At 43.6% G+C, this 20028-nt stretch overlaps 1 pseudogene; it reads left to right on the forward strand.

The window, feature by feature from the left end:
• Positions 1 to 20028, forward strand: part of LOC114112122 (antigen WC1.1-like) — a 96300-nt pseudogene that overhangs the window by 13685 nt on the left and 62587 nt on the right.

Raw genomic sequence — 20028 nt, forward strand, 5'->3', positions numbered from 1 at the left:
CTAAGTACGCACCCACAAGATCATATGCGTGTAGCTCTAACACTGTAGGTGATACTATAAGAACTTGAAGAGAGGGATTACCTTTCCTGGCTTCCTGTGCACATGTCCTAGGAAAGGCTGGGTGAGCACACAATGAAGGATGCAAACTGCACAGCAAGATCAGAGAAGTCAGAATGAACACAGCTTGCCAGCGCCTTGATTTTGGACTTACCAGCCCCCAGAACTCTGATAAGAAAAATGCATTTCTGCTGTTTAATCAGCCAAAGCTGTGGTATCTTCTTGAGGTCACCTGCCTGACCCAACTGCACACCAGGATCTTCTCCAGTTTAGCATTTCCACAGATGTTCCTTCTGCGAGGCACCACTTCTATTTCCAGAGTTGAGAGCACGTCGGCGGAGTGTAGACCTGAACGGTGTGAATGGTGCCCCAGGGACCCTGTCTCTCTGGATTATAAGAAAAATTCTTAGTATATGGCCTGAATTTAAAGCTGATTCAAGGTCTCATTGGAAAGCAGGACCCTGGACACTGGGTGAGAACCTGATATGACAGAGGTGGTTTGAGTCCCAGCTGCAGGTGGGACCAGACAGCAGATCTGGTTGCACAAGAAGAAATCTCATCTGGATGAAGAAGGTAAAGCTCATGTATAACCTCCAACTTGTTCACCCGCTGTCTTCTGACTCTGGAGGTGAGCCCTGGATTAGTTATGTGTTGTTGTGCAACAAATCAGTCCTGAAGTTGGCAGCTTAAGCCAGCAAATACTTAGCATCTCATACTTTCTGGAGGTCAGGAATGGACATGGCACTGGGTCCTCTGACATGATATCTCCCATGGATGCAATCATCTGAAGGTTCAACCAGAGGAGGATATTGTCCAACATACTTAGCTGGGTGCTGGCAGCCTTCAGACCTTGTTGAACTGAGAGTCTCAGTCCCTGGCTGACTGTTGGATAGAGACCTGCCTCTATCCCTTGTCACGAGGGTCTCCCTGTAAGTAGGACACATTGTGGCAGCTGGCTTCATCAGAATGAGAGAGACAGCAAGATAGCTCAACAAGAGGAAACCATGGTCATCTTAAAAGCTAACCTAAGTGATATCTCATCACTTTTTGCCAATTACATTTGTTAGACACACGTTACTAGGTACATTCGAGTGTGGGGATCACACAAGTATGTGAACACCAGGTGACAGGAATAATCGGGACACTTTGGAGCCTGTTGCCCCAGCCCTCTCTTCATAAGCAGGATGAGATGGTTACTATGGACAGGGAAGGAGGAGGAGGGTTTCTTCCTGGATCCCGGGCCATGAGCTGTAACTGAGATTGGGGAGCTGGGCCCTAGTAGCCTTGGGCACATCTACAGGGAGGGTAGCATCCAGAGTCTCTGGAGGCCTGTCCTCGGTGGTGTCCCTGGAGCTGGTTCTACAGGCTCCTGAGAAATACCTGGTGCCTCCCTTCCCACTGGTGCTCCAGGTTCAGTGATGGCACACTGGGAGCTTAGAGTTGGCCTTGTGGGAATGTTTATACCATAAAAGTCAGCAAATGTTATTCACAGCAATTTTTCTTTTCTCAGAGATTTTTAAAAATACTTAATAGCATATCACTGAACTGTCTTCTAAAATCTCTCCCATGTCTGGGTATTTCTTGCAGATCTGGAGCTGAGGCTGAAGGATGGAGCCCACCACTGTGAGGGGAGGTTGGAAGTGAAGCACCAAGGAGAATGGGGCACAGTGAATGATCTGAACTGGAGCATTGAGGAGGCAGCTGTGGTGTGCAGACAGCTGAAGTGTGGAGCTGCTATTGATGCTCCCAAAGGGGCTAGAGTTGGACCAGGAATTGGACCCATTTGGTTTGATTATATTTACTGCAAAGGGCCAGAGTCAGCTATCACAGAGTGTAGTTATCCTACTGTTAAAGACCATCGTCCTGAGGGCCATTCCCATGACAAGGATGCTGGAGCAGTCTGCTCAGGTAAGTCCTGTCTGGTCTGTGAGGGTATTCCTAGCAGGAAAACTTTCAGTTTATTGCCAGAGAAACTATGAGCATATGGATCACAGCCTTTAGAGCATATTTAGCTGAGCATTCGACTCACATAGTGAGTTCTTGAATGTTCAGTTCAGTTCAATCATTCAGTCATTTCTGACTCTTTGTGACCCCATGGACTGCAGCATGCTAGGCTTCCCTGTCCATCACCAACTCCCGGAGTTTGCTCAGACTCATTTCCATCAAGTCAGTGATGTCATCTAGCCATCTCATCCTCTATTGTTCTCTTCTCCTGCCTTCAATCTTTCCAAGCATCAGGGTCTTTTCAAACGAGTCAATTCTTGACATCAGGTAGCCAAAGTATTGGAGCTTCAGCTTCATCGGCAGTCTTTCCAATGAATATTCAGGACTGATTTCCTTTAGGATTGACTGATTGCATCTTCTTGCAGTCCCAGGGACTCTTAAGAATCTTTTACAACACCACAGTTCAAAAGCATCAATTCCTCAGCACTCAGCTTTTTTTACAGTCCAGCTCACATTTATACTTAACTACTGGAAAAACCATCACTTTGACTAAACGGATTTTTGTCAGTAAGTAATGTCTCTGCTCTTTAATATGCTATCTAGGTTGGTCATAGGTTATCTTCCAAGGAGAAAGTGAAGTGAAGTGAAGTCGCTCAGTCATGTCCGACCCTTTGCGACCTCATGAACTGTAGCCTTCCAGGCTCCTCCATCCATGGGATTTTCCAGGCAAGAATACTGGAGTGGGTTGCCATTTCCTTCTCCAGGAGATCCTCCAGACCCAGGGATTGAACCCAGGTCTCCCGCATTGTAGGCAGACGCTTTACCATCTGAGCTACCAGGGAAGTCCAAGGAGAAAGCATCTTTTAATTTCATGGCTACAGTCACCATCTGCAGTGATTTTGGAATCCAAGCAAATGAAGTCTGTCACTGTTTGCATTGTTTCCCCATCTATTGGCCATAAAGTTATGGGACCAGAGGTCATGATGTTCATTTTTGAGTTTTAACCCAGCTTTTTCACTCATCTTTCGCCTTCATCAAGAGTCTCTTTTTCCTCCTTGCTTTCTGCCTTTATGGTGGTGTCATCTGCGTGTCTGAGGTTATTGATGTTTCTCCCAGCAGTCTTGATTCCAGCTTGTGAAATCTTGAATCCAGCCTGGCATTTCACATGATGTACTCTCCATAAAAGTTAAATAAGCAGGGTGACAATATACAGCCTTTATGTACTCCTTTCCCAATTTTGAACTAGTCCATTATTCCAAGTCTGGTTCTAACTGTTGCTTCTTGACCTGCAAATAGGTTTCTCAGGAGGCAGGTAAGGTGGTCTCTTATTCCCATGTCTTTAAGAATTCCACAGTTTGTTGTAATACACATAGTCAAAAGCTTTAGCATAGTCAATGAAGTAGAAGTAAATGTTTTTCTGGAACTCTCTTGCTTTTCTTATGATTGAACCAATGTTGGCCTTTTGATCTCTGGTTCTTCTACCTTTTCTACATCCAGAAATCTATCATCATTTCTGGAAATTTCTCAGCCAATACTTTTCTATTATTGCATCTGTTAAATTCTCTTTCCTATATTGCATCTCTATGTGTCTCTCTTCCTGTCTTCCTCTAGATATTTCAGTTTAACCTATTTTTAACTTCTTTCACTGTCTTCTGTATCTGATTTTCTTTTCTATATTTTTCATATTTTGTTGTTGTTGTCCTTCTGTGTAGTATTTCAGGTAATTTCTTCAGCCTTTTTTGGTTTATTATTTCTTTTTTTTCAGAGGGGTAATCTAATACAAACTTTTTAATATCAAGAAGTACATTTTCATACACAGAGTTAAGTTTAAAAATTTTTATGCATTTTTTAGTCCCCTAAAGATTCTTCAGCAGTGAATTTTTATTTCTTCTAGTGCTCATTTGCTCTGTCCTGTCTGACTCTGCAGCTCCATGGACTATAGCCTGTCAGGCTACTCTGTCCATGGAAATTTCCAGGCAAGAATACTGTACCATTTCTTACTTTGGGGATCTTTCTGACCGAGGGATTGAACCCCTGTCTTTTATATCTCCTTCATTGACAGGCAGATTCTTTACCACTAGCCCAACCTGCAAAGCTCTAAATATAGTACATGTGAAAGTTGTATGGTCTAGAGTCTGGTATATCTAATGTGAGAAGTCTCTGTGTCTGCTTCAGTAGTTTCTGTTGGTTTGTGTTCATGGACCTTGGTTTCTTTGTGTTCTTTTTTTTTTTTAACACAATATGCTGATTCCTTTATTTATAAATTTATAGGGATAACTGAGACCTAGGAAGAAGGTAATTTACTCCAGAAAGGGATTCACATGTTTTCTGTCATGATTTTGTGGTGTTATCATTAGTGGACCACATTCATGCAAGTGCAAAAATGGATATTACCAGGACAGTCCAGAGATTCAAACTCTGAATCATATTCTATGCTAAACCTGCCTGTTTCAACTGGTGTCTGGCTTACTACAGAGAATGCCTTTTGCTGGATTCTCATCTGGGTGTAAGTGTGGGATTTGATTTTACCTACACACCATCATGAGTGATAAAAAAGCCAAACATTTTCCTGAATGGTCTACTGTCCTCAGGGCAAAACCACATTCCATGCTCCTGGATCTCAGTGACTTTCCATTTTATCCTCAGATTTGGCCAGACATTTTGTTCCTATCTTTGAGGTGTTTAATGCTTTCCAGAAAAACATCTATTTCTGCTTTATTGATTATGCCAAAGCCTTTGGCTGTGTGGATCACAATAAACTGTGGAAAATCCTGAAAGAGATGGGAATATCAGATCACCTGACCTGCCTCTTGAGAAATCTGTATGCAGGTCAGGAGGCAACAGCTGGAACTGGACATGGAACAACAGACTGGTTTCAAATAGGAAAAGGAGTATGTCAAGGTTGTATATTGTCACCCTGCTTATTTAACTTCAATGCAGAGTACATCATGAGAAACGCTGGACTGGAAGAAACACAAGCTGGAATCAAGATTGCCGGGAGAAATATCAATAACCTCAGATATGCAGATGATACCACCCTTATGGCAGAAAGTGAAGAAGAACCAAAAAGCCTCTTGATGAAAGTGAAAGAGGAGAGTGGAAAAGTTGGCTTAAAGCTCAACATTCAGAAAACAAAGATCATGGCATCCGGTCCCATTACTTCATGGGACATAGATGGGGGAACAGTAGAAACAGTGTCAGACTTTATTTTGGGGGGCTCCAAAATCTCTGCAGATGGTGAATGTAGCCATGAAATTAAAAGATGCTTACTCCTTGGAAGAAAAGTTATGACCAACCTAGATAGCATATTCAAAAGCAGAGACATTACTTTGCTGACTAAGGTCCGTCTGGTTAAGGCTATGGTTTTTCCTCTGGTCATGTATGGATGTGAGAGTTGGGCTGTGAAGAAGGCTGAGAGCCGAAGAATTGATGCTTTTGAACTGTGGTGTTGGAGAAGGATCTTGAGAGTCCCTTGGACTGCAAGGAGATCCAACCAGTCCAATCTGAAGGAGATCAGCCCTTGGATTTCTTTGGAAGGAATGATGCTAAAGCTGAAACTCCAGTACTTTGACTCCCTCATGAGAAGAGTTGAGTCATTGGAAAAGACTCTGATGCTGGGAGGGATTGGGGGAAGGAGGAGAAGGGGACGACAGAGAATGAGATGACTGGATGGCATGATGGACTCAATGGACATGAGTCTGAGTGAACTCTGGTAGTTGGTGATGGACAGGGAGGCCTGGCGTGCTGCAATTCATGGGGTCATAAAGAGTTGGACACGACTGAGCGACTGAACTGAACCCAATGCTTTTCAGATAATTCTTGGTGAATTTATTCCATTTTATTTTCAACAGACAAGATACCCTCAATGAGCACACCTACATTTACTGACAGGATTTCCTGGCACTTATCACAGTAATGAAGCAATCTGCTTGTTTGTTTGTGTCATTGACTTGATAAAAGGTACATGAAGGCAGGAACATGGTCTTACTGTTTTCTGTATTTACAGCACAGGACGTGCCTTCCAAGAGATAATTGTAGTATTAGTAAAAGTAGTTTCTTGTGTACCTTTAGGATTCTATCACCTCAATGTGAGATTTCTTTAAAAACCTCTGAGTAAACATCTCAGGATGACTCCTTGTGTCTACTGTCACCTTTACATCTTCCCCATGTATCTGTATTTCCTTCCTAGAATGAGCTTCCCCAGGCCTATGGACAAAACTGTGCCCCTCCAAAATGTGTAGCTTAAAGCTCTAGCTCCAGTTATGACAATGTTGGAGACAGGGTCTTTAGAAGGTAACCGAGGTTAAATATAAGAATGTGCGTGCGTTCTAAGTTGCTTCAGTCATGTCCAACTCTTTGCAACCCTACAAACTGTAGCCGCCAGGCTCCTCTGTCCATGGGATTCTCCAGACAAGAATACTGGAGTGGGTTGTCATTTCCTCCTCCAGGGGATCCTCCTAACCCAGGGATCAAAACTGTGTTTCCTGCGGCTCATGCACTGCACGCGGACTCTTTACTGGTGAGTCACTGGAGAAGTCCATGACCCTAATCCAATGGAAGAATTATAAGAAGAGAGAGATACATCACCCTCCCTCTCTCTGGGTGCCCATGTCCTAGGAAGGGTCACCTGAACATACAATGAGGAGTCATGGTCAGTAAGCCAAGAGATAAGTACTCAGAATGACACCACTTGCCAGCACCTTGATCTTGGACTTCCCAACCTCCAGAACTATGATAAGATAAAAACATTTCTACTGTTTAATCAGCCAAGCTGCAGTATCTTCTTGTCATCACCTGCACGAGCTGCCTACACACCAACATCTTCTCCAGTTCAGCATTTCCCCAGATGTTCCCTCTGTGATACACCATTTCTGTTACTAAAGTGAAAGCACATGGCTGGGGTGTAGACCTGAACAGTGTGAATGGTGGCCTAGGGAACATGTCTCAACAGATTATGAAAATTTTTATTTTCTGACTCAAATTGAAAGCTAATGGAGTGGATTCAAGGTCTCAGTAAACTCACTTCTCAGTTCCTGACAGGTAAGCAGGAGCCTGGGACACTGGGTGAGACCTGATGGGACAGAGAGAAGTGGTTTGGGTCCCAGTTCCAGGTAGGACCAGGCAGCAGACCTGATCACACAGGAAGTCTCGTCTGGATGAAACAGTGAGGGCTCAAGTATACACCTCCAGCTTGTTCACTCCCATCTTCTGACTCTGAAGGAAAGCCCTGTATTCATTATGTATTCTTGTACAACCAATTAGTGCTGAACTTGGCAGCTTAAGTCAGCAAACACCTAGTATCTCACACTTTCTGTGGGTCAGGAATGGGCATGGCTTACCTGGTCCTCTGACTCATGATGTCTCACATGGATGCAATCTTCTGAAAGTTCAACCAGGGGTGGATAGCGTCCAAAGTTCAGTTCAGTTCAGTTCAGTCACTCAGTCATGTCCGACTCTTTGCAACCCCATGAATTGCGGTATGCCAAGCCTCCCTGTCCATCACCAACTCCCAGAGTTCACACAAACTCAAGTCCATTGAGTTGGTGATGCCATCCAGCCATCTCATCCTCTGTCATCCCCTCCTCCTCCTACCCTCAGTCCCTCCCAGCATCAGGGACTTTTCCAATGAGTCAACTCTTCACATGAGGTGGCCAAAGTACTGGAGTTTCAGCTTTAGCATCAGTCCTTCCAAAGAACACTCAGGACTGATCTCCATTAGAATGGACTGATTGGATCTCCTTTCAGTCCAAGGGACTCTCAAGAGTTTTCTCCAACACCACAGTTCAAAAGCATCAATTCTTCGGTGATCAGCTTCTTCACAGTCCAACTCTCTCATCCAAAACACTCTCCTAAATGTTGGTAGTATTCAGACCTTGGTGGACTGTTGAACTGAGAGTCCAAGTCCCTGGTTGGTTGTTGGCCAGAGGCCTGTCTCCATTCTCTGTCATGAAGGTCTCTTCACATGCAGCTCACGACATGGCAGTTGGCTTCATCAGAGCAAGAGAGAGAGCAAAACAGGTCAACAGGGGAAACCAGAGTCGTCTTGAAGTCTAATCTCTTAATCGACTACTCATCACTTTTGCCAAAGCCCATTTGCTAGTTGCATGCTATTAGGTACATTTGACTGTGGGGATTACACAAGGATGTGAACACCAGGTGGCAGGAATAACCTGAACATTTCAGTGCTTGTTGGCTGAGCCCTCTGTTCCTGAGCTTGATGAGATGCTCCCTATGGATGGGAAAGGAGAGGAAGAATTCCTCCCTGGATCCCGGGCCATGGGCTGTAACTGAGATGGGGAAGCTGGGCCCTAGAAGCCTTGGGCACATCTACAGGGAGGGCAGCATCCAGAGTCTCCAAAGGCTTTTCCTCAGTGGTGTCCCCAGAGCTGGTTCTACAGGCTCCTGAGAAATACCTGGTGCCTCCATTCCTGCTCCAGGTTCAATGATGGCACATTAGGAGCTTAGAGTTGGCCATGTGGGAATGTTTCCACCACAGAAGTCAAGAAATGCTGAACAGAGGGTTTTTTCTGTTTTTGTTTGTTTGTTTGTTTGTTTGTTTGTTTTAGAAATTAGAGATTCCACTTTTTAATACTTATTTGTATACTACTGCATGGTCTCCTAAAATCTCTCCTGTGTCTGTGTCTCTCTGTAGTTCTGGAGGTGAGGTTGAAGGATGGAGCCCACCACTGCGAGGGGAGAGTAGAAGTGAAGTACCAAGGAGAATGGGGAACAGTGAATGACCACAATTGGAGCTTGGAGGCAGCAGCTGTGGTGTGCAGACAGCTGGAGTGTGGAGCTGCCATTAATGCTTCCAGAGAGGCTCATTTTGGACCAGGGATTGGCCCCATTTGGTTTCAGTATATTTACTGCAATGGGACAGAGTCAGTGCTCACGGAGTGTAGTTATCCTACTATTAAAGACCATCATGCTGAAAGCCTTTCCCATGACGGGGATGCTGGAGCAATCTGCTCAGGTAAGTCCTGTCTGCTCTAGGAGTGGATCCCCAGCAGGAAAATCTTCATTATCTTTTTGGGAATTGCATGAGAATATGGATCACAGCCTTTAGTACATTCTTAGGTGAAAAGTCCAGTCACACAGTGATTCCTTGAATGTTAAGTGCTCAAAGGAACATAAGGACTTCCTTGGCCCTAGAAAAAAGTCTCTGTATCCATAGTCCCCTGGCCCTCCAGTCTGTGATGCGTCATTAATGGCAGAGAGGTGAACTCAAATGTTTCACATACGTACAGCTGCTTGGTTTGACCTCTATGAATTGGGTTCACTATGGTAGTTTGTTGTTTCGTTTTATGAGATGGTCAGATAAGTATGGCTACAAGACAGGATAAAGGAGAGGTGAAGGAAAACATAGTTTGTTGTACTAACAGATGCCAGAGAGACAAATTATTATCAGGTGGGTACTTGAGGTGGGGTGCCAAGAGAACAGGTTCAATGAAGCAGTGGTGATACAAAAGAGAGAGTGAAGACCTGTGAACAAGTGACAATACTTGGGGTCAGGGGAACTACACTATGAAAATGTTTCAGGGGATTTCATTGGTGCATTTGAATGTCACTAGGTCACAGGAGATTTGGGCTGGGTATAGTGTCATCATACCTGATCACCTGGGTGCGGAGCTCACATCCTACTTTGGGGATGTTGAAACTGAAAGAAAAAGTTTGACAATTAAAACGAAACTAAGGATAGTGAGGTTAATAGAACCTGAAATGATACAAAATAAGGGCTCAATCCTGTCTAAATGTATTTGATCTGAAACAAGTTGGAAAGTAGAATATGATTGGGTGGTCACAGTGTTTGCCAGAGATGTTCCCAGTTGTTACAGAATGTTTGATAAATTGTCCAGGATGTTAATCCCATCAGAATATTTGAAATTGAGGAAGAAATTATCAGATATCACAACAAGTTCCCTAATAAAAGTGATTGGGTCATAAAAATGAACCATGCCAGCTCTGGGGTAGTAGGACAGGGGAGCCTTGGGGACAGCTGCACTAGGTCCTTAGCTGCCACGGCCAATCAGCTCCTGGGTGTTACGTTGGGGAAGATCCCTGGATAAGTGATCTTCTCAACCTTCTGAACTCTGATAAGATAAATAACTTCTGTTGTTTAACAAGTCAGTCTGTGGTATTTTGTGATTGTCCCCAGACTGAACCTTCTGATACATCAGGATCTTCTTGAGTTCAGCATTTCCCCAGATGCTTCCTCTTTGATTCATCGCTTGTGTTTTCAGAGTGAGAGCGCATGGGGCAGGGTATAGACCTGAGCAGTGTGAATGCTGCCCCAGTGGTCACATCTCATTAAGTTAGAAGAAAGATTCTCACTTCTGGCCCGAATTCAGAGCTAATGGAACTGATTCATAGTCACAGTAAACTCACTTCTCAGTTCCTGACAGGATGGCAGGAACCTGGGACACTGGGTAAGAACTGATGAGACAGAGAGAGGTGGTTTAGGTCCCAGTTTCAGGTGGGACCAGGCAGCAGACCTGACCACAAAGGAAGAAGTCTCGTCTGGATGAAGCAGTGAAGACTCACGTATACACCTCCAGCTTGCTCACCCGCCGTCTTCTGACTCTGAAGGGAAGCCTTGCGTTAGTTACATGTTGCTATGCAACAGATTAGTGCTGAACTTGGCAGCTTAAGTCAGCAAACACCTAGTATCTCACACTTTTTGTGGGCCAGGAGTTGACATGGCTTACTTACCTGTGTCCTCGTACTCAGCATGTCTCAATTCAGTTCAGTTGCTCAGTCATGTCCAACTCTTTGTGACTCCATGCATTGCAACATGCCAGGCCTCCCTATCCATTACCAACTCTTGGAGCTTGCTCAATTCATGGCCATAAGTCAGTGATGCCATCCAAACATCTCATCCTCTGTCATCCCCTTCACCTCCCGCCTTCAATCTTTCCCAGGATCAGGGTCTTTTTCAATAAGACAGTTCTTCACAGTAGGTGGCCAAAGTATTGGAGTTTCAGCCTCAGTATCAGTCACTCCAATGAATATTCAGGAGTGATTTCCTTTAGGATTGATTGTGTCTCCTTGGAGTTCAAGGGACTCTCAAGAGTCTTCTCCAACAGCACAATTCAAAAGCATCATTTCTTTGGCATTCAGCTTTCTTTATGTTGCAACTCTTGGATCCACACATGACTGCTGGAAAAACCATATCCTTGACTACATGAACCTTTGTTGCAAAGTAATGTCTCTGCTTTTTAATATGCTGTCTATGTTGCTTCCAAGGAGCAAGCGTCTTTGAATTTCATAGCTGCAGACACCATCTGCAGTGATTTTGGAGCCCAAGAAAATAAAGTCTGTCCCTGTTTCCACAGTTGCCCCATCTATTAGCCATGAAGTGATGGGACCAGATGCCATGATCTTAGTTTCCTGAATGTTGAGCTTTAAGCCAACTTTCCCACTCTCTTGTTTCACTTTCATCAAGAGGCTCTTTATTGTGTATATGTACCACAGCTTTCTTATCCATTCATCTGCTGATGGACATCTAGATTGTTTCCATGTCCTGGCTATTATAAACAGTGCTGCAATGAACATTGGGGTACATACACAATGGAGTATTACTCAGCTGTAAAAAAGAATTCATTTGAATCAGTTCCGATGAGATGGATGAAACTGGAGCCGATTATACAGAGTGAAGTAAGCCAGAAAGGAAAACACCAATACAGTATACTAACACATATATATGGAATTTAGGAAGATGGCAATGACGACCCTGTATGCAAGACAGGGAAAGAGACACAGATGTGTATAACGGACTTTTGGACTCAGAGGGAGAGGGAGAGGGTGGGATGATTTGGGAGAATGACATTCTAACAAGTATACTATCATGTAAGAATTGAATCGCCAGTCTATGTCTGACGCAGGATGCAGCATGCTTGGGGCTGGTGCATGGGGATGACCCAGAGAGATGTTATGGGGAGGGAGGTGGGAAGGGGGTTCATGTTTGGGAACGCATATAAGAATTAAAGATTTTAAAATTTAAAAAATAAAAAACTAAAAACAAAACAAAACAAAACAAAACAAAAAAAAAAAACAAAGAAATCCCAGGGCTGATCTCCTTCAGAATGGACTGGTTGGATTTCCTTGCAGTCCAAGGGACTCTCAAGAGTCTTCTCCAACACCACAGTTTAAAGGCATCGATTCTTCGGCGCTCAGCCTTCTTCACAGTCTAACTCTCGCATCTATACATGACCACAGGAAAAACCATAGCCTTGACTAGATGGACCTTAGTCGGCAAAGTGATGTCTCCGCTTTTGAATATACAGTCTAGGTTGGTCATAACTTTTCTTCCAAGGAGTAAGCGTCTTTTAATTTCATGGCTGCCATCACCATCTGCAGTGATTTTGGAGCCCAAAAAAATTATTTCTGACACTGTTTCCACTGTTTCCCCATCTATTTCCCATGAAGTGATGGGACCAGAGGCCATGATCTTCGTTCTCTGAATGTTGAGCTTTAAGCCAACTTTTTCACTCTCCTCTTTCACTTTCATCAAGAGGCTTTTTAGCTCCTCTTCACTTTCTGCCATAAGGGTGGTGTCATCTGCACTTTTTCAGAATTCTCCACTATGACCTGTCCATCTTGGGTGGCCCTCCACTGCATGGTTCATAATTTCACTGAGCTAGACAAGGCTGTGGTCCATATGATCAGTTTGGTTAATTTTCTGTGATTGTGGTTTTTGTTCTGTCTGCCCTCTGGTGGATAATGATAAGAGGCTTATGGAAGCTTCCTGATGGGAGAGACTGACTGAGGGGGAAACTGGGTTTTGTTCTAATGGGAGAGGCTATGGTAAGTAAATCTTTCATCCAATTTTCTGTTGATGGGCAGGGCTATGTTCCCTCCCTGTTGTTTGACCTGAGATCAAACTATGGTGGAAGTGATGAACATAATGGGGACCTCCTTCAGAAGGCTCCATGCACTTACTGCTGCACTCAGCATCCCCAACCCTACAGCAGGCCACCGTTGACCCACGCCTCTGCTGGAGACTCCTGGACACTCATGGGCAAGTCTGGGTCAGTCTCTTGTGGGGTCTCTGCTCCTTTCTCCTGGGTCCTGGTGTGTACAACATTCTGTTTGTGCCCTCCAAGAGTCTGTTTCCCTGGTGGCTCTATGATGGGGTTAATGGTGACCTCCTCCAAGAGGGCTTATGCCATACCCAGGTCTGCTGCATCCAGAGCCCCTGCCCCTGCAGCAGTCCGCTGCTGACTTGTACCTTCACAGGAGACACTCACAGGAGACACAGGAGACACTCAGACACAGTTCTAGCTCAGTACAAGGATGTAATTATCTAAAGGTTCAACCGGATACTCAAATATACTCACTTGGGTGTTGGCAGATTTCAGAATTTGGTAGACTGTTGAGCTGAGTCCCAGTCTGTCGTTGACTGTTGGCTAGAGGTTTGACTCCTTTCCTTATCAAGAAGGTTTATTGAAAGTAGGTCACAAATGGAACCTGGTTTCATCAAAGAAAAAGGGAAAGCAAGATAGGTCAACAAGACAAAAACTATACTCACCTTGAAACCTGATCTAATAAGTGACATCTCATTACTTTTGCCAATTTCCATTTGTTAGATGCATGTTACTAGGTATAGTCAAGTATATGGGGATACACAGGAACATGAACACCAGGCTTCAGGAATAATTGGGAAGCTTTAGAGCCTATTACCCCAGCCCTCTGTTCCTAAGCTGGATGAGATTCTCCCTATGGTCAGGGAAGGAGGAGGAGGATTCTTCCCTGGATCCTGGGCTTTGAAGTGTAACTGAGATGGGGAAGTTGGGCCCTAGTAGCCTTGGGAACATCTACAGGGAGGGCAGCATCAAGTCTCTGAAAGCCTGTCTTTGGTGGTGTCCCTAGAGCTAGTTTTACAGCCTCATGAGAAATACCTGGTGCATCCCTTCCTGCTGCATGTTCAGTGATGGCATATTGAGAGCTTAGAATTGGCTATGTGGGAATATTTATACCATAGAAGTCAAGAAATGCTATTCACAGAGGTTTGTTTTCAGACATCAGAATTTTCTTTTTTTTTAATACTTACCAACACATTACTTCATTATCTCCTAATATCCCTCCTATGCCCTGTGTCTGTGTCTCTCTTGCAGATCTGGAGGTGAGGCTGAAGGATGGAGCCCACCACTGTGAAGGGAGAGTGGAAGTGAAGCACCAAGGAGAATGGGGCACAGTGAACGGCCACAACTGGAGATTGGAGGAGGCACAAGTGGTGTGCAGACAGCTGGGTTGTGGAGCTGCCACTGATGCTCTCAGAGGGGCTCATTTTGGACCAGGGATTGGCCCCATTTGGTTTCGTTACACTTACTGCCATGGGCTAGAGTCAGTGCTCACAGCGTGTACCTATCCTGTTCCTAAAGACTATCACCCTGAGGGCCTTTCTCATGACCAGGATGCAGGAGCAGTCTGCTCAAGTAAGTCCTGTCTGGTCTGCGAGGGGATCCCCATCAGAAAAATCCCTAGTCTCATTCCCAGAGTAACTATGAGACTATGGATCACAGAGTTTCCGTTCAGTTCAGTTCAGTTTAGTCGCTCAGTCGTGTCCGACTCTTTGCGATCCCATGAATCGCAGCACGCCAGGCCTCCCTGTCCATCACCAACTCCCGGAGTTCACTCAGATTCACATCCATCGAGTCAGTGATGCCATCCAGCCATCTCATCCTCTGTCATCCCCTTCTCCTCCTGCCCCCAATCCCTCCCAGCATCAGGGTCTTTTCCAGTGAGTCAACTCTTCGCATGAGGTGGCCAAAGTACTGGAGTTTCAGCTTTAACATCATTCCTTCCAAAGAAATCCCAGGGCTGATCTCCCTCAGAATGGACTGGTTGGATCTCCTTGCAGTCCAAGGGACTCTCAAGAGTCTTCTCCAACACCACAGTTCAAAAGCATCAGTTCTTTGGCACTCAGCCTTCTTCACAGTCCAACTCTCACCTCTATACATGACTACTGGAAAACCATAGCCTTGACTAGACGGACCTTAGTCGGCAAAGTAATGTCTCTGCTTTTGAATATACTATCTAGGTTGGTCATAACTTTTTTTCCAAGCAGTTTAGAACATACTAAAACTGCACTCACACAGTCATTCCTTGCACATTAGGTGCTGAAAGGAACATAAGGACTTGCTTGTCTCTGGAGAGAAAGGCTCCACACCCATAATCACTAGTCCCTCCAGTCTCTGTGATATGTCACAGGAGGCAGGAAGTTGAGCTTGATGTTTTGTGCATGTATAGCTGCTTGGTTGTACCTTTATGAATTAGGTTTATCATAGTAGCTCTTTGTATTCTTTAAAGACATGGTCAGACAAGTGCACATGTAAGAAGGGATATAGGGGAGGTGCAGGCAAACATAGTTAATTATACTGACAGATCCTGGAGAGACAGATATCTTCAGTTGGAAAGTGGGGGTGGTACCTGTAGATCCAGATCAACCTAGAAGTGAGGACTATACAGAGGGAATGAATATGTGACAATACTGAGGGTCAGGGTGGAATTACACAAGGAAAAGGCACAAGAGACTTTCACTGGTGCATTTGAAGGTCACTAGGTCACAGTTAGGGGTGGCAAAAATGGATTTTGTGGCAGGGGCTAGTCTCATCACACTGGTGCACCTGCTTATCTGAGTGGGGAGCTCACATTCTATTTGTGGGGATATTGAGGCTGCAGGAAAGCCTCAAGTTTGAAAATTATGACACAGACTGGAATAAAACTAAGGACGGTGAAATTAAGAGACTTGAAAGAATATGCAATAAGTGATCAGTCCTGTCTATACGTATTTGGCTTGAGCCAAGGTTAAAAGTAGAAGGATTGGGTGGTCACAATTTTTGCCAGTGATGTTCCAGGTTGTTAGCAGAATGTTTGATGAGTTGCTCAGGATATAATTTCCATGACAAGAGCTGGAATTGAGGAAATTATTATCTGATATCTCAGGAGGACTGGGAATCATGATCCAGGTCAAGTCCCATGTTCACCACAGATCCTGTGTTACACTTCCTTCCGGCTCTCATTCCTTCCTGACTTCTCTTCTTTTTCTTGATGTGGGAGTCACTGCTGAGCTCTGGGGAAGTGCTGGCCTTTCAAGATTGTAGTTTTCTTTGTGGGAAATTTTAATAATATAGAGTCTATTTAGCAAGTAGAGGACTGTGCAGATCTCTCTCTTTTTTCTGGTATCAGATGTAGCCTGTGTGGGGGAGATGCCAGTTGTAGACACATGCTGTGGTGGGCACCCATGAAGGCAGCAAGCGCCTGTGCAATGGAAGGGCTCCTTGGCAGCCTGGGTGCCTCTAGCTCTCCATGTGCTCTCCCATGGCCACATTCTCTTCTCCTGGGCATGCACACTACAGTGGAGCCTGCTGACAGGTGTCAGGCTGGTGGGATTCCAGTGGACAGCTGGAGTATCTAGCCATGAACACATGCGTGGTGTTGCGGTCACACGTTAGGTTTATACTAATGCCTTGCATTTGTTCAGCCAGAGAACTGAGCTTGTTGCAGGTGCTGTTCCTGGGCTCTGGAGGAAGTGAAGGGGGAGGTGCTTGTTGGCAGATACCAATGAATGTGTTACTGGGGTTTGTTAAAACTGGTGAAATCTGCAGGAAGCCAGCAGCATTAGTTCCTTCAAGGGCAGAAGCTGCTGAATTTGTCTACAGAGCAGGAAACTGAACTGCAGTTATTCCTGTTATGTGACAGCAACTGTAGCCCCTTCTTTTCTTCCTTGTTCCTGGTCTTTATATGCATCTCAGTTTTGCAGGTCTGTGTGAGGTGAAACTCAAGCACAACCTTCACGTGTTGCCTCACAAGGCCAGGACCTTGGTTCCTCAGCCTGCTCTGGCATTCCTGGCAAGGGAAATCTCTTGGCATCAAATAATGCTGGCTTTGAAAATGGAATGATGCTGGCAAATGACTCATCATTTTTTGCTGCTAAATTTTTTTTTGCATAAAAATGTCTTTTTTTGCTGCTAAAATTTCTAAAGAGGACTCCTGTTTTCTCCAGAACTATATTTATTTGTACATAGCTGTCTAATTGTTGATCTTTCAGGCAGAAAGTGGGGGAGGGGAAGCTGCTGTCTACTACATCATCATTTCATGATGTCACTTTCCAGGGTTTTATTCTTAAAAGTTGGCTTTCCTGGTAGCTCAGCTGGTAAGAGTCCACCTGCAATGCAGGAGTGGAGTGAAAGTGGCCCAGTTGTGTCCAACTCTTTGTGAACCCATGGACTATAGCAATGCAGGAGACCCCAGTTCAATTCCTGGGTCAGAAAGATCCCCTGGAGGAGGGCATGGCATCCCATTCCAGTATTCTTGCCTGGAGAATCCCCATGGACAGAGAAGCCTGGTGGGCTACAGTTCATGGGGTTGCAAAGAGTCAGACACGACTTAGCGACTAAGCACACACATTCTTAAAAGTGTGGTTTTGAATATAGAGTTTTAGATTGGCACTTTTTTTTGAATAGGACATACAAGTCTTCAGTCTACTCTATATTGGCTTCCTATGTTCTTAGCAACTTAGGGGTTCATGTAGATATTTTTCAAGTTGAGGAAATGTATTCTTAATATTTTTGTCTTTGTCAATTTCCTGCTATTTATCACTTTAACAAGAATAAACTACATTATAAAGTATTTACAAATAGCCAAAATTTGTCCTCACAGGGTGTGTTCTATCCAGTTTGGCAGGGTATCTGCTTATCATAAATTTTTATACACCCAGGTTGATTTTGCCCCCATCTTATGACTCTAACACTTTAACACAAGGCTGCAGGATTTGCTGTGGTAGACAAAAATATTGGCTCTTAAATGTTTCATTGTGGAAGTGACATCATTTGTTATCATATTTTATTGCATAAGTCAAATCACTTGGTTATGCTTCCTTTCAGACAGATAAGGAAGTATTAATACTTCCATGTGCTCAGAATAGATAATTTTAATTATCACTAAACATTAGGATATTTACATCTGTGATATGTCTAAATAATATGCGTCCCCTGAATTTTGTTGCACTTACTCTAAGGCTTGGAAAAAAAAGTAAAGTAAATAACTTCAACCATGTCAAACTCTTTGAGACCCCACGGACTGTAGCCCACCAGGCTCCTCTCTGCATCAGATTCTCTAGGCAAGAATACTGGAGTGGATTGCCACGCCTTTCTCCTGACTCAGGGGTTAAACTCGGGTCTCCTGCATTGCGGGCAGATTCTTTACCATCTGAGCCACCAGGGAAGCCTCTAAGTCTTGGTATCTGTCATCAATTCTGAAAAATTCTCAGCAATATTTTTCAAATATGGCATATGCCAGTTCCCTTTCTTTGTGTCTCCTTGTCTCAGGCACCCTCTCCTCCTCCCCATATTTAAATTTAACTTGTTTTAACTTTTCCCTCCATGTTTTGTCTCTAATTTACTCTTTTGTATTTTTATCCTTCTGCTCCTCTGTTCAGTATTTCAGATAATTTCTCTTGACTTATTTTTCACTTCTCTAATCTGTCTTTTTCTGAGGTTAATCTGATGCACACATTTAATTTTAAGAAAGCATATTTTTCATTTGTAAAAATCATATTTTAAACTTTTTGTATGCATTTTTTCAGTCTGTGAAGATTATATTTCTTCAACTATGCTATAGTAGAAGATATATAGCCAATATCTGATATTTGAACATGAGAAATCTCTGTTTCTGCTTCAGTAGTTTCTCTTGGTTTGTGTTTTGACATTTTGTTGCTTGGAGTACTTTTTTTATGACACTATACTGGGTCACTTTATTTATAAAAACTATTTGTAGAGGTAATTTAGACTTAGGATGAAGGTGATTTACTCTAGAAAGATATTCATATTTATTTTTTCATGATTTTGTGGTATTATCAATAGTGGGCCACCTTCATACAAGTGCAAAAATGGATATTACCTGGACAATCCAGAAATTCAAACCCTAATTCTGATTCTGTGCAATAGCAGGTCTGTTTCAAATGGTGTCTGGCTCATGTGGAGAATGCCTTCTGCTGGATCCTCATTTGGGTGTGGATTTCCTATATGATTTATACCTCCTCACCATCAAGGGCCATTAAAAAGCCACACATTTTCCTGAATGGCCTAGTGCTGTCAGGGTAAAACCGCATTCCACGTTCCTGTACCTCAGTGAAAATTTTATGTTTTCTGATTTCTCCTGAATTTTTGTAGCCATCATGTGAGGTCTTTAATGCTTTTAAGATAATTTTTAGTGAATTTATTCCATTTTATTTATTTTCAGCAGAAAAGATACCCTCAATAACCAAGCTGACAGTTACTGAGATAATCTCCTGGAATTTATCACAGTAATTAAATCATGTACTTGTTTGTTTTTCTCATCAATTACATAAAAGATACATGAAGGCAGGGTCATTGTCTCACCATTTTCTGCATTTACAGCACTTACACTGCCTTTCCATAAATAATTTTAGAATTCATAAAGGTAGCTTCTTGTGTGCTTCCGTGATACTTTGTCAAACCTTTACTCTCATCTCAGGGTTTGACTGTAAAAAATAACACCCAAATTGAGTAAGTATCACAGGCTGTTTCTTTGCGTCTGATGTCTCCTTCACCTCCTTACCTTGTATCTTTTTCTTTCCTTTTGAGAATAAGCCTCCCCAACTCTATGGATTGAACTGTTTCCCTCCAAAATGTATATCTTGAAGTCTTAGCCCCACAGTGACTGGATTGGAGAATTGGCCTTTAGGAGGTAACTGAGGTTAGATAAGACCATACAGTTGTGGCCCTAATCCAACATGTGACATTACAAAAACAGGAAGAGGCAGACCATCCTCCTGTCTCCCTGTGCACATGTCCTGAGAATGGTCAGGTGAGAAGGCAGTGATGGCATGGCCTGTATGCCAAGATCAGAGAACTAGAATGAGCACATTCTTGTAAGCACCTTGAGCTCAGCCTCCAGAACTGTGATAAGTAAATACAGTCCTATTGTTTTATCATCCAAGCTGTGGTATCTTTTTGTGGTCACCTGCCTGAATTGACCAAATACCAGAATCTTCTCCAGTTCAGC

Source organism: Ovis aries, chromosome 3 (genome assembly GCF_016772045.2).
Source record: "Ovis aries strain OAR_USU_Benz2616 breed Rambouillet chromosome 3, ARS-UI_Ramb_v3.0, whole genome shotgun sequence".
Taxonomy (NCBI): Eukaryota; Metazoa; Chordata; class Mammalia; order Artiodactyla; family Bovidae; genus Ovis; species Ovis aries.